Source organism: Xiphias gladius, chromosome 2 (assembly GCF_016859285.1).
Source record: "Xiphias gladius isolate SHS-SW01 ecotype Sanya breed wild chromosome 2, ASM1685928v1, whole genome shotgun sequence".
In the NCBI taxonomy this organism is placed as follows: Eukaryota; Metazoa; Chordata; class Actinopteri; order Istiophoriformes; family Xiphiidae; genus Xiphias; species Xiphias gladius.
The window spans coordinates 16,291,157-16,303,394 of record NC_053401.1 but is presented as its reverse complement, the minus strand read 5'-3'; positions in this window follow the sequence as shown (position 1 = coordinate 16,303,394).

Below are 12,238 nucleotides of genomic sequence, written 5' to 3'. Positions count from 1 at the left end.
AAAGAAGTCCTCAGAAGACCACAGGCCCTGAGAAAGACCCTTCACCTCTTAAAAAATGAACGTTTATCCAGATGGATGTTATTTTGATCATGAGAGCAAAAACGGTTTAAGAATAGCCTTAACTCTCTAAGACAAATAAATGCTGGAATTTACCTCAGAACAAAATTAAATTGAAGCTTTTCAGTACAAAAGCTCCAACATACCACAACATGGGTAAATATCAGTTAATAAGAACAGATATTGAGGCTTTTTTTGTCATAGGTCTGGATCAAGGAGGTCCAGAGACTGTGCTGTGCATAAATAATGTACTTCATTAAGTAAAGTTTCCAGTGTATATTTTGGCCTGTGTATTCATTTTCAGTGAATAGTGACAGGGTGGATTTTTTTTCCAAATGTAGGTGTGCAAAAAACTGTAAATAACCTTTTTAGTCACGCTAAGAGCATCTAGGGATGGCAGTGTTGGTATGTTTGTCGGTCCACCAGATTGGTCCAGACTGAAATAATTCAACCACTATTGAGTGGATTGTCATTAAATTTTATACAGATGTTCATATTCCCTACATGATGAATTTTAATATCTTTGGTGATTCCTTAACTTTTCCTCTAGCCCCAACGTTAGGTAAAGTTTTTAATGTGTGCAGTACTCTGCTTTATTATCAAATATCTGCAAAACTAAAGACATTCCTGTCAGCCTCAGCTATACTTTGTGTTAAATTCTAATCAGAAAATCTTAGCATGCTAATACACAAAACTAAGATGGGGAACATGCTGGACTTTACCTGCTAAACATCAGCACGCTATCATTGTCACTGTGACTCACACAGGCACACACATTCAACCTCTCAATACAACCACAGTCTAAGGAAATAAAACTCTGATGTGGAGTTAACTGAAATATGCTTATGGATACATTGGCCTGTAGCATGTATTAAAAAATGTCCACAAATCATTGTAATTATTTCATAAACATGATTTACATACCTGCAATTGCAAGAAATATTTATTAGCATGAGACGTGGTCCCTTGGGTTGTGCAAGAAACAGTGCCACAATCTTAATGAGGAAACTTAAGGAAGAGCATACAAGACAGCTGATGCAAGAGCACATTCATAACTTTGTGTAGTAATGGAGAAGCACAACTGTGGTCCATTAGCAAAAATATATATATAAAAGTAATAAATACAAAATTATTTTACAATTGAAGCAGTTAACAAAGAATCACAGAGTCCTGAGCATCGAAAGTATGGGCATGTCCCTGCAAGTGGCCCTCTTTATTTCAAGCTTACTAAAGAGTTGCTTCTTGTGTCTATTTTGTGTCAGTAACTTTGCTTTGAAATACTTTAAACCTTGTTGTCATTTTACCTTACAAAGAAATCATAGTTTTTGCTTTTTTCTCTTTGGAACATGATCTATCAAACAAAAAAAATGACTTAGTTAGAATTCACTCTTAAGTTGTAACTATCAGATAAAGAGGAAGAATCTATGCCATAGCTTATCGTTGAAATGCTTGGGTTGATGTCTTTTAAATTCCCTTTTCTTTGTTGCTAAAGCAGCAGACACTCTTCCTTAAGTTGACATGAAAAGTCAAAAATAATAATCATTAAATGTATATTTATGTTTCACAGGAGCACACATTTGCTAATCTACAGGGAAGTGAAACTGTAGTTTCATTATCAGTAATAATCATCTTCGTCCCTCAGAGTGCAGAAATATCATAACCCTTTGCCACTGTGAAAACAAAGATGAGGAAACTATCTCAAAAAAGTCATACTTTGGTTAAAGTGTGCTTGCAAATATTAAACACAGAGCTTATATTTGACTTTTTATGACGTATTTTACCCCGGCAACACACCAGATTGTTTCTGTTTTCCACTTAGAGTATGAGAACAGTTTAGATAATCACAGGAAACAACTAAAAGTCTTTACAGTTTTTTTTAAAATCAAATGCTTAAAATAATTTATTAGATACATTTTAGTGATCTCAACCCCTTCATCTTAAAAAGTTAAAGTTTAAAGGATGTTAAAAGAATATTGTATATCATTGGTGTATATCATCATACATCAGTTTGCAAATCCATGACATTTTGTATTGTTAGTTTGGTAACAATGTTCAGAGTATCTAGCCACAATGTGCAGTGTTCCTGTTCGTAAATGCTCTGAGCCCTCCTGTGTACCCCTCATGCCAGGGCAACAACACAATACTACAAGGCCTCAACATAATTTCCCAATTCTTCTGCTTCTCTGCTCGAGCTATTAATTTCTGAGGCTTGTTACATAAGGTATTATGCAATGTGTTTTTCAGATGTCTATTTTTCTGGCACTTGCTTGCTAATGGGTCTGGGGGCAGGTTTTTCGTGGCTGAGGCTTCTGTTGACATTCACATGCTCATGAAAGGAGCCCCTTGCTCCTCTCCTGCTGTCTGCTGCAACAAACCCAAACAGGCCAACGGTTGGCTGGGTTGGAGGGACCACTGCCATGATACACATGTCCCACAACATTTGAATAAAACAGGGGACACGTGCAGTTTGTCAGTTACTGCACAGCTTGGTCACCCTGATCTTCAGTATAATCTGTTTTGTCATTACTAGCATTATTGTTTTTGGAAACACAGCAGAGAAAAGAAGATTCACAGGCCATCTGGTGTGACATATTCAAATCTGGATTCAAATGATCTATTTTGTCTGTGTATCTGTTGTTGCACAAAGGTATTTGTTCAAATAAAAAAAAGCCATCTTAATGGGTCACAGTAATGCCTAATATGTAAATATTTTTATTGCTTATCGCATTAATTAATTTCCAGAAACACATGACAGAAAAGAAGATATATACATGCCACAGATACTTTAAACCTAGATTAACTGTGTTGTTTATGTGTATGTTTACAACTGCCTATTTACACATCAAGCTGACAGAGTCGTATTAGCCACTTGATGGATTAAGTCAAATATTCATTCTCTTTTTGGCTAGACTGGCCACGGTTTGGCAATACATCCCTGAATGTCCATGACTGAGTGAGTGAGTGAGTGATAGAGTTTAGTTTGTGACGAAATTATACCATTGGTTTGCCGGCTGAGTTTTGGAGTTCCCCATTGGCCGTTACTCTTTCAAAATGAACAATCAATTAAGTGACTGTTTTTCAAAAAAGCACCAAGCAACAAATCTAGCGACTTTTTGGACAACTCTTAGCTGCTTTCGTTAGAAGTGAGTTGCCAGTATTGCGCGTGAGGTTGGACCTTCCCTCTGCAGGCACACCTCTCTATGTGTCTCATTCAATTGACTGCATAGCAGCTGACAAAGACATGAATGAGCTTCTAAACTTTCTCTTTGAGTTATCATTTTACAAGTAAATATACCAAAAATTAAAGCACAGCCATTGTCTTCAACTCATGTGTATGGTGATTTTGTAAGATGACGTTGTGGTTATAAAATCATGATTTTAGCAGTGCAGGGCATCAGCTTGGAAATAGCTTGGAAGTCACTGCTGCTTAACATGTAGTCTTAAAGGGCGGCATTTCAGCCACTATTTCATATTTGTTCTCGTTTGAAGTAGTATAACACTTTTTCATTATGAGCATGCATTTGCTGCACTACAGGGAAGTGAACCCTGTAGTGCAGTACATCACTTTTTTGCTAGAAACAAGACTAAATCAAACAGTAAACGTCTGAACCATAAAACCAAGGCGGTTTACTCTTGTTTTAGCTTTGGTTTGCTCTCCAACAAAACCTGGCAGAAATCTAAATGGTCCGCTAGCTAGTCGCTCTGTCAGTTGTTTGGGCAGGTAGTGTAAGTGTCAATCAATCAGAGCTTTTTTTTTTTTCTGAAAACACCTGCCTACTGCTGGAAACAGGGTTGATGGGAGCAGTGGAAGTGAACTTAACAGTAATGTTGTGTAAGTAAGACAAAATATGAACTGAAAGATGCCAAAACGCTCTGTAGAGCCACTAGCTTCCATAAATTAATGCAATCATCATCATCCCAACATTTCTTTCATCGGTCTTTCTGAAAACACTAAGCATGTTCCTGGGGTTTACTTTCCATATTCTAAGGCAATCTGCATACACAACAGCAGTTACTATCAAAAATGGAAACCTTTATGATTTAAAGGTTTAGTGCGGTGCTGCAGCGCGGCTACTTGCGTCACTATAACTTGGGTTCGTCCATCTTCATAAAACCCACCAAATGCTCTCTTCTAAGGTCTTTCTTTTTTACTTTCTCATTGTAATCTCTGCTGTCTAAAACCTTCTACTGTGTTCAGTCCTCTCTGTCCTGCTGTCATTACAGACATGTCTGAACCAGCTGCAACCCCTCGACATCTTCATGGACTCTTCTGTCAAACCGTGACTTTTAGCTCACAAAATTCTAGTGCTTATGGGAATGCTGTTTGTTAAAGACCGCTAAAAAATCTAAACATTGAATAAACCAGAAAACTATCATCTCTATTGAAGCACATGAAGTAAGCAACATGACATCTTATCGAGAAAGGCTCTGTTCCAAGGCTGGATTTTATTTAGCAGTGTAGTTACGAATATTAATGGGATATTGAACAAGAGTTTCTTACTTCTGGAACAGAGGCCAGAAGTTCTGGTTTTTTCACCATGAGTGACATCTTTCACATTGCATCAGTCATTTTTTTCCATTGCCAATATAAAGGTATTCATTAGTGCAGCTTTAAAACTGACATCAAATAAGCTATCCAAGTTAAGGTGTTTACATCTTACCAAAATCCTGATCCCGGGGTTAGTACTGAGAAATGAACCTTAGCCTCTGTTCCCAACTGGAAATAAATAAGGTGATACTTGTTTTATATTTCCTTTTCCTTTAGAGGTCAGTGTAGCTGCGGGACAGCCTGAGAAGTAATCAGGGTCATGTAGCTAAAATCTCAGTGGCTGACCATCTCACTGTCCATACCATTTTACTGAAACTGTAAAATGAAAAAATCCATACAATCTGTAAATTAATACTAATAATTACTAACGTGATACTGATATTTCCAGTCTCAAATGTCTACACATAACCCATTCTTTCTAACTTTATACGTAAGAATAGCCAACTGCAATAACCATTAAAGTACACCATCTGTAATAAAACTTCTACAATAAATATAACCATTCTGTCAGAACTTGAATTATGCAATTCAAGCCTCTGACACAAGACCCAACAAGCAAACCTCTCTCAAACCCAAAAATAACCATTAGCTATCTTTGTCCCCATGTGACTCACAAAGGTAGCCTCTACTTACTTTCAGAGATCACATGAGCTAATCATATTTATCCCTGTAGTGTCTCCCACCTTTGTGGAGCCAGTGGAGAATAATGTCTTGCTCAAAGGCAGTTAAGCAGTGTGGATTTTTGTCAGCAAAGGAGGATCTGACCCTTCTGACTCATCCAAACGGCACCTTAAATTCCTGCAACGTCAATTAAATCATTTGCAGTGTCTGTGTTGAAAATGACTCATGCTTGGGAAGGAGAAACAGAAATGCGTAACATCCTTGTGTGAGTAAGCATTCAAGGCCACTATGGCTCCAGATATGCTGTCACAATACAGCCAACATTTCCTGTCCATCAAACATCAGTGAGTGCAGAGATTCACTGGAATATTGTGGATGAAATACTGCTGAATAAGCCACAGAGGATAAAAGAAAAGAATGTTAGCATGCCAAATGTGTTTTTGTTGTCCTTTAAAGGTATAGTTTGATGTTTTGGGAAAAACGTATTCACTTTCTTTCTGACAGTTAGATAAGAAGATAAATACCACACTAATGTGTTCGCTAAATATGAAGTTACAGCTAGTCTGGCTCTGTTAATGTAACAACATACATCTACTAGTGCCTTTAAAAGCTTACCACTTAACATGCTATATCTTGTTTAACTGTACAAAAACAGAAAGTGTAAAAATGAAAATCTGTCATTTTCCAACCCCCCTTAAAACCCTGTTGTTTTTTTACTTTGGTTTTTAGACTAACAAAATAAACAAGATATATTATAATAATTAGTGAGCTTTAGAGTGGTATTGATCATGTTGTTGAGCAAATTAAGGGTATTTCCAAAATGCTGACCTGTTCCTGTTAAGCCAGGAAAAAAAACAAATCTCTCAAAAACTGATCTCATCGGCCTCATCAGGATTGTGTAGGTGTGGTCTGATCAGAACTGATTGACAGTTCCACCCACCTGCAATACTTCTAACTTTGGCTGAAGTTTGTGCATTTATGTAGGATTTCATTGGTTATAGTAAAAAGGTAATTGAGAAACAAGTAATTTCTCAAAGCACCTAAATATACTCTCTTTTTCCTGTGATATTTCAGTGTCCTTCGTGGCTTTTTTTTTTTCTGCTGTGTCACTACTCATGATGAGAAGTTGTCCCTCGTGAGAGTGTTTGCACAAACAGAGATTTGTCTGACAGAACGTCATGCGCCAGTTGTTTTCACAAATTGAGTTGCTCTAATTCTACACACAGAGCTGCAGCTCAGGAGGATGATATGGTACCATACAAGTGGGTGGGTGGCGGGCAAAAGCTCTGTACTTTTCCATCAGGCTGCTGAACAAATGGAAAGGGCCTTTGGAAGTTTCTTAGCGGCTGTTCCTTAACAAGGGTAATCTTTTTTTTCCCTTCTTCCTTCTCCTTGGGCTTTTGCCTGGCTGGTCAAGGAGGGGTTTAGGCCAAATGAAGTCCCTGACTGAGAATTTTATTGTTTCCAGAGCTGCAGATGACACGCATGTTCGCAACTGAGGGAGGATCTGCGGAGTGTGAGGCCAACACTTAGTCTGAATGCCTTCCACCTGACTGGGCCCCACCACCTTCCTGTCAACATTATATTTTTGGATTTGACCCCACTGACCTTATAAACCGACCACAAGTGGAGGCGATTCTGTTGACTTAGCAGGAAATTGGTACTGAAACTGTTTTAGCTTTGAATTTCACTCAGCGACACAGACCATGTTATCTACCTGGAATGTGAACTCTCTAACCTCGACTAAGCTACACCTTTCCCCCGTGGCTGCTGGGGTAAAGGCTGAAAGAGGGAAGTGTTTAAATGTATGTGTGTGTGACTATGTGTCTGTGTGTGTCTTTACATTCACATACAGTGATGATGGCATGATGTATGAGGAGCACAGCCCCTTTCACCTCCTACAGTTGTCACTGCGAGCACACGTGTGTCAATATGGTGGAGAAGGAAGATGATCCCTAACAAGAAGGGCCACACACACATCTTGACAAACAGGCTCAAAAAACACACCTATGTATACAGAACATACAGCTACAAAAACACAAAATCAATGTGGTTACACTGAGTGACAGTTGAAAAACAGAACATACATCTTTAAGAAAAAACTGATTTTGTTTGTGGATTTTAACATTATCATATGAGAGTTTTATTTCAAAATTTTCTTCTTTCAGAAAATAAAACATTTGAAGAAAATTCAGTACACTTGTCAGCAACTAATAACAGATTTTATTATTCAAACTCTTTGAAGAATCACTGATGAGCAGACAAGCAGCAAGTGAAGTGCTTCTGATGTTTTCACCAAATTACCCACAAATGGCATTTACTCTGTCAAATGTTTGCCTTCTGGGTGATGCAGCAGTGCAATGATTTTGTGACAGAAAATGAGATTATATGAAGACCAGGTTTGATCATGCTGTTATTCTAAGAGCTCTTACTGTATTTCTCTTGATAGCTGCTGGCTGGTCTCACATAGGAACTTCATTTAATAGTCAATTACACTTCTAACGAACTTCTTTGACACATTTAAGCTTGAATAAAAATCTCTGCTTTGCACTAACAGTGATTTCCCTCATATAATTTTGCCAGTTATTTTGGCCATGAGAATCCTGTGATGTTTTCCATTTGCATGCTGTGTAGAAGTACAAAGCCCCAAAACAGACAAAACAGACAAAATGTAGTTAAGTCAAAATTATAACCGAATACATCAGTTAAGACAGTTAGTTATATCATTAAAATTGGGTGTAAAAATAAATAAAAACCTCCTACCACCCAAAAAAAGCAAGAAATTTTTTCTTTTTTCTTTAACCACTTACTGCTTAGATATAATACATCAAAACTTAATTTATTATACATGTCTATTGATCTTTCACTAGCTTGTTTAATTTTTTAACTGGTTAGTTTTCCAGTTTATTTTTCTTCACCAAAAACACTGGTAGCTGAACATACAGAGAATCAGCCTTTTCAGCTAGCTACCTAGCTCCAGCTACCTTACTTCATAAAACTAAACCAGCCAGTACATGTAATGTTCATCATTCTCCTACTGTACTGCCTCCTGCTGTACCATAATTGTATGAACTCTTGTAACTATAGCTAAAGTGTTTCAGCTTGCAAGCTGTAATGGTAACAAAGTCAGCTAGCTACCATGACTTTGGACTTCTCTCAAATGTATTTAAATTATGAGAAAGGAGACATCAAATCCCACACATGAACAAAATGTCAAGGATATCACAATAATGTCAAGGACTTATTTCATTTCCACTCATCTAAAAGTGACAGTTATGTCTTTTGATAAACATCAGGTTTAAAAAGTTGGACCTGTCCCACCTCTTACTGTCAGGTACAGTGTACTATTGTACTGAGCTTCTATCTGTCAGATAAATATTCATGGCTTCTGTCTATGAGCCAGACAGTACTTCTAATCAAACAGACGATCACACACATATATTGAGGCTGATGTTGAGGTAAAAAAAAAGCCTGTGAAAGTGCAAGGAGATACCTTCAAAAAAAAAAAAAAAAAGACCCTAATTATTTGGGAATTCCAATTTTTGCACAACACCAGTCAGGCTTGGTAAAAATAAGCATGATGTCGTGCCTGTTACAGGATTTTTAAGATTGCAAACATTTATTGCCATATTGAACATCTACCACTATAATGTAATCCAGTAGAGTAGGCATGCACTAACTCCTACACTTGTTGACTGTCACAGAGGTGACCACCACTCTATTTTTCATCTTCAGCATTTGTTCTGGTAGTCTGTGCTAAATTATGCTGCCATATCAAGCAAGATGGGTTCAGCTAAAACTCTAATTAGACTTTTCACTGATGTGTAATAGATAAATCAATAAATAGATAAATAAATAAAAAATTTAATATTACACAGAATGGTCATAGTGCTGGAAACTGCTCACTGCTCAACTATCTGATATCTGAGAGTTACATGAGAGGACTGATACCAGGCTAGATACTTCCCCCTGTTGCAAGTGTTCGTGCTAAGCTAAGATAATAAGCTGTTTGCTGTAGCTTCATACTTAATGTACTTTATACATACTGAAATGAGCAGTGACGGAGCAGAAATACCTCATGTGTCCACCTGAGAGTGCTGTTTCTCCACTATAGTAAAAGTAGTGGCAGAGTGTGGTGTAGACAACTTGCTTGTCTTAAGAGGTTTAACTTCAAAAGGAAAAAAAGAATGAAAGTTTAATTATACATTGGATCAGTGATGAGTAAATTAATCCAGACTGTTTCACATCCTTTAAGGCTTTTCTGTTGAATCAAAACAGTTTGGTGCTTTTAATGGTTTCACTTGAATCAAAGGACAGACAGCTTTGTGCTTCTTTTTTCTATATACATAGATATTATGGGTAGAAAAGCATTTACAACCTTTCCTACTCTATAAAGCCAAAATGCATTGTCATTAGAGAAAAGAAAGCTGTTTTTCAGATCCTGGATGATTTTAATGAGACAAGAGGTTTGAGATAGAATATGATTTTTTTTTTTTTAATCTTTAATTGGAACTGGACTGGGGGATCAGAGCTGTATGTTATGCCCTGGGAAATACTGTACACATCAAAAAGAGAGTAGACGCTGCCATTAGCTGCTGTGACACAAATTTAAATCTGCCAAATGTATTAATATACACAACAACAGCCAGAAGTAACTGTACTTTAGAAATGAACAGCCCTAATGGATAGACAAGTAATTTTTATTTGTACTCGTGATGTTCTTCCACCTTTTTTTCCCACTTCATTAACCTAAAAGATAGAAGGAATATTTAGTTACTTCACTGCAGTACTCTGGTGATGTGGAAATTTTATACAGTATAGTCCCTGTAAATCACTCTGGATGAGAAAGAAAGCTAAATGGAAAAAAAGTGAAATTTACACCACATGGTACATGTGTACAAACGTTTATCCAAAGCTCAGAGATCACCTGTAAATTACAGTTTAGGCAGTGCTGTCAGGTGTTTCTCCTTAGTGTTTTTCCTTAGTGTTCTGTTAAGTTTTAGTTTGATACTAGGTGACACTTAGGTGACACTTTTTTCTTTTCTTTTCTTTTCTTCCTTTTCTTTTCTTTTCTCTGTTCAGTTATAGCATCAGTGCTCATTATAATCTACTCTCTTCTCCTGCTCAGAAGAGGCTTTTCCCAAGAAAGAGCTACCAGACATGTGCATATTCCATTACACTACTTATAATAAGCATGTTGAAATATGTGATATGTTCAAACTGAAAGAAAAGACTAAATAAATGATACATACACAAAAAAAGCTAAATTGCATACTAAAATCAGTTGAGTGTGGAGTAGTGGCAGTAGTGTTCAAAGTTGTATACTGGCGGAATTGATGGTCATTCCCATTTTGCATAATTTCATGTGTTGTGCAAAACAACAACCTAACATTGTGCAATCTCAACATAAATACATAATGTATATAGGGATTGACACAATATATTATGACCAGGAAATGTTTGTGATTGATAATTATCTCTGTTGCTCAGAGGGGCTAGCTGGTATTTATAGCAACTAACACTTCCAGATCTTCCAGCTGAGAGCTTCTGCCTCTAAACATGTCATCAATACCTGTTATCTCTTGTTAAAATTTGATATGCAAGTTCAATATTTTATGCAATAATCTAATCATCATCTAATACAATAGGCCTGCAATAAATCCTCTCTAAATGAGGATTATAATCTTCAATTGTTATTGAATCTGTTTGAAAGAGGTGTTGATTTATTTGAATGGTGATTTTGGAGGCTGTAATTTGTGGTGCTGTTGAACTGTACCGGGTTATACTGAGAGGTGTTCCTAATAGTTTGTTCACCCCATTTATATGACTTATGTTTGACAAGATAGTAGGAACGCCTCTCAGTATAACCCAGTACGGTTCGACCAGGCGCAGCCATCTTTGCAACGTGCCGCTGTGTAATTGATTATATTGCGATATTGACATCCAAATCTCACTCAGAGCTTCCACGTGACATGAGACGTGTCTGTCTCTGCTGTCAACACAGGCTCATATGTTAAATAAGACTTTGGGTGGGTATTGGGTTGCATCTTTAACACACTGGGTTTAGGTTATGCTCAAATGATGCATCCGCTTTAACCTAAAAAGGGTCCATGGTCACATGTAAGACAAGATGCTAGTGGTTACCATGTCTCCACAAAGTCTAATGATTGTGAGGGTTTTAATGAGTTAAACATGTGCAGCACAGTACTTTTAACATCAGATTACTAAATCATATTACTAGCTAATAAGAAAATCCTCAGTGCTGCAGTGAAATTGTTGTTATTCTTTATTATCCACAGTGAAAATGTGGGCTTGGACACTCAGACACTACAAAGTAGTTTTTAATGTCACAAGGGTCCTGCAAGGTGCTACATGCATTATTTGAACCCATACATTATCTTCCACACACTCACAAAGAGGAGTTGGTAGGCAGCTTTTGAACTGGGGAGAAATGTGAGGAGGTCTTAACATCAGTGTCTCTAGTGAAAACAAAAGTGTTTGGTGTATGAACATACACATAACATACAGGGTCTTACAGCAATAAGCAGCTGTGAGCAAAGACTCATAATATTTAAGGGGCATTACATCATCCATGTTGGTGTATATTGTGTGTTAGCTGGCTAAAGTGGTGTAAAAAAAAGATTGTTGATAAAAAATTATCACAAATAGATAATTTGTGATTGCTTTGCTGACATCTGAACAAGTGATGAGGAGCCTGTTTAATCTATAGGATGTACTCAATATAATCACTCCAGATACTGATTTTTTTATAAACATATATTTGCTAAACATCCAAGTTTTAGTCTGTTTCAACAGTATTTATTTAACCTTGGTTAAATGACAGTATACATGTGATGGCCATTTAGAATTTACATCCAATTTGGAATGTCTGAGGCTTTCTGCACATTGAACATGTCTGTGATTCTGCTGACATTGTTCTGAATTTGTTAGTGTCCCTTACAACCTGGCAAAAGGATCAGGCTGGCCATAGTTTATAGTTTTGCTAGCCAA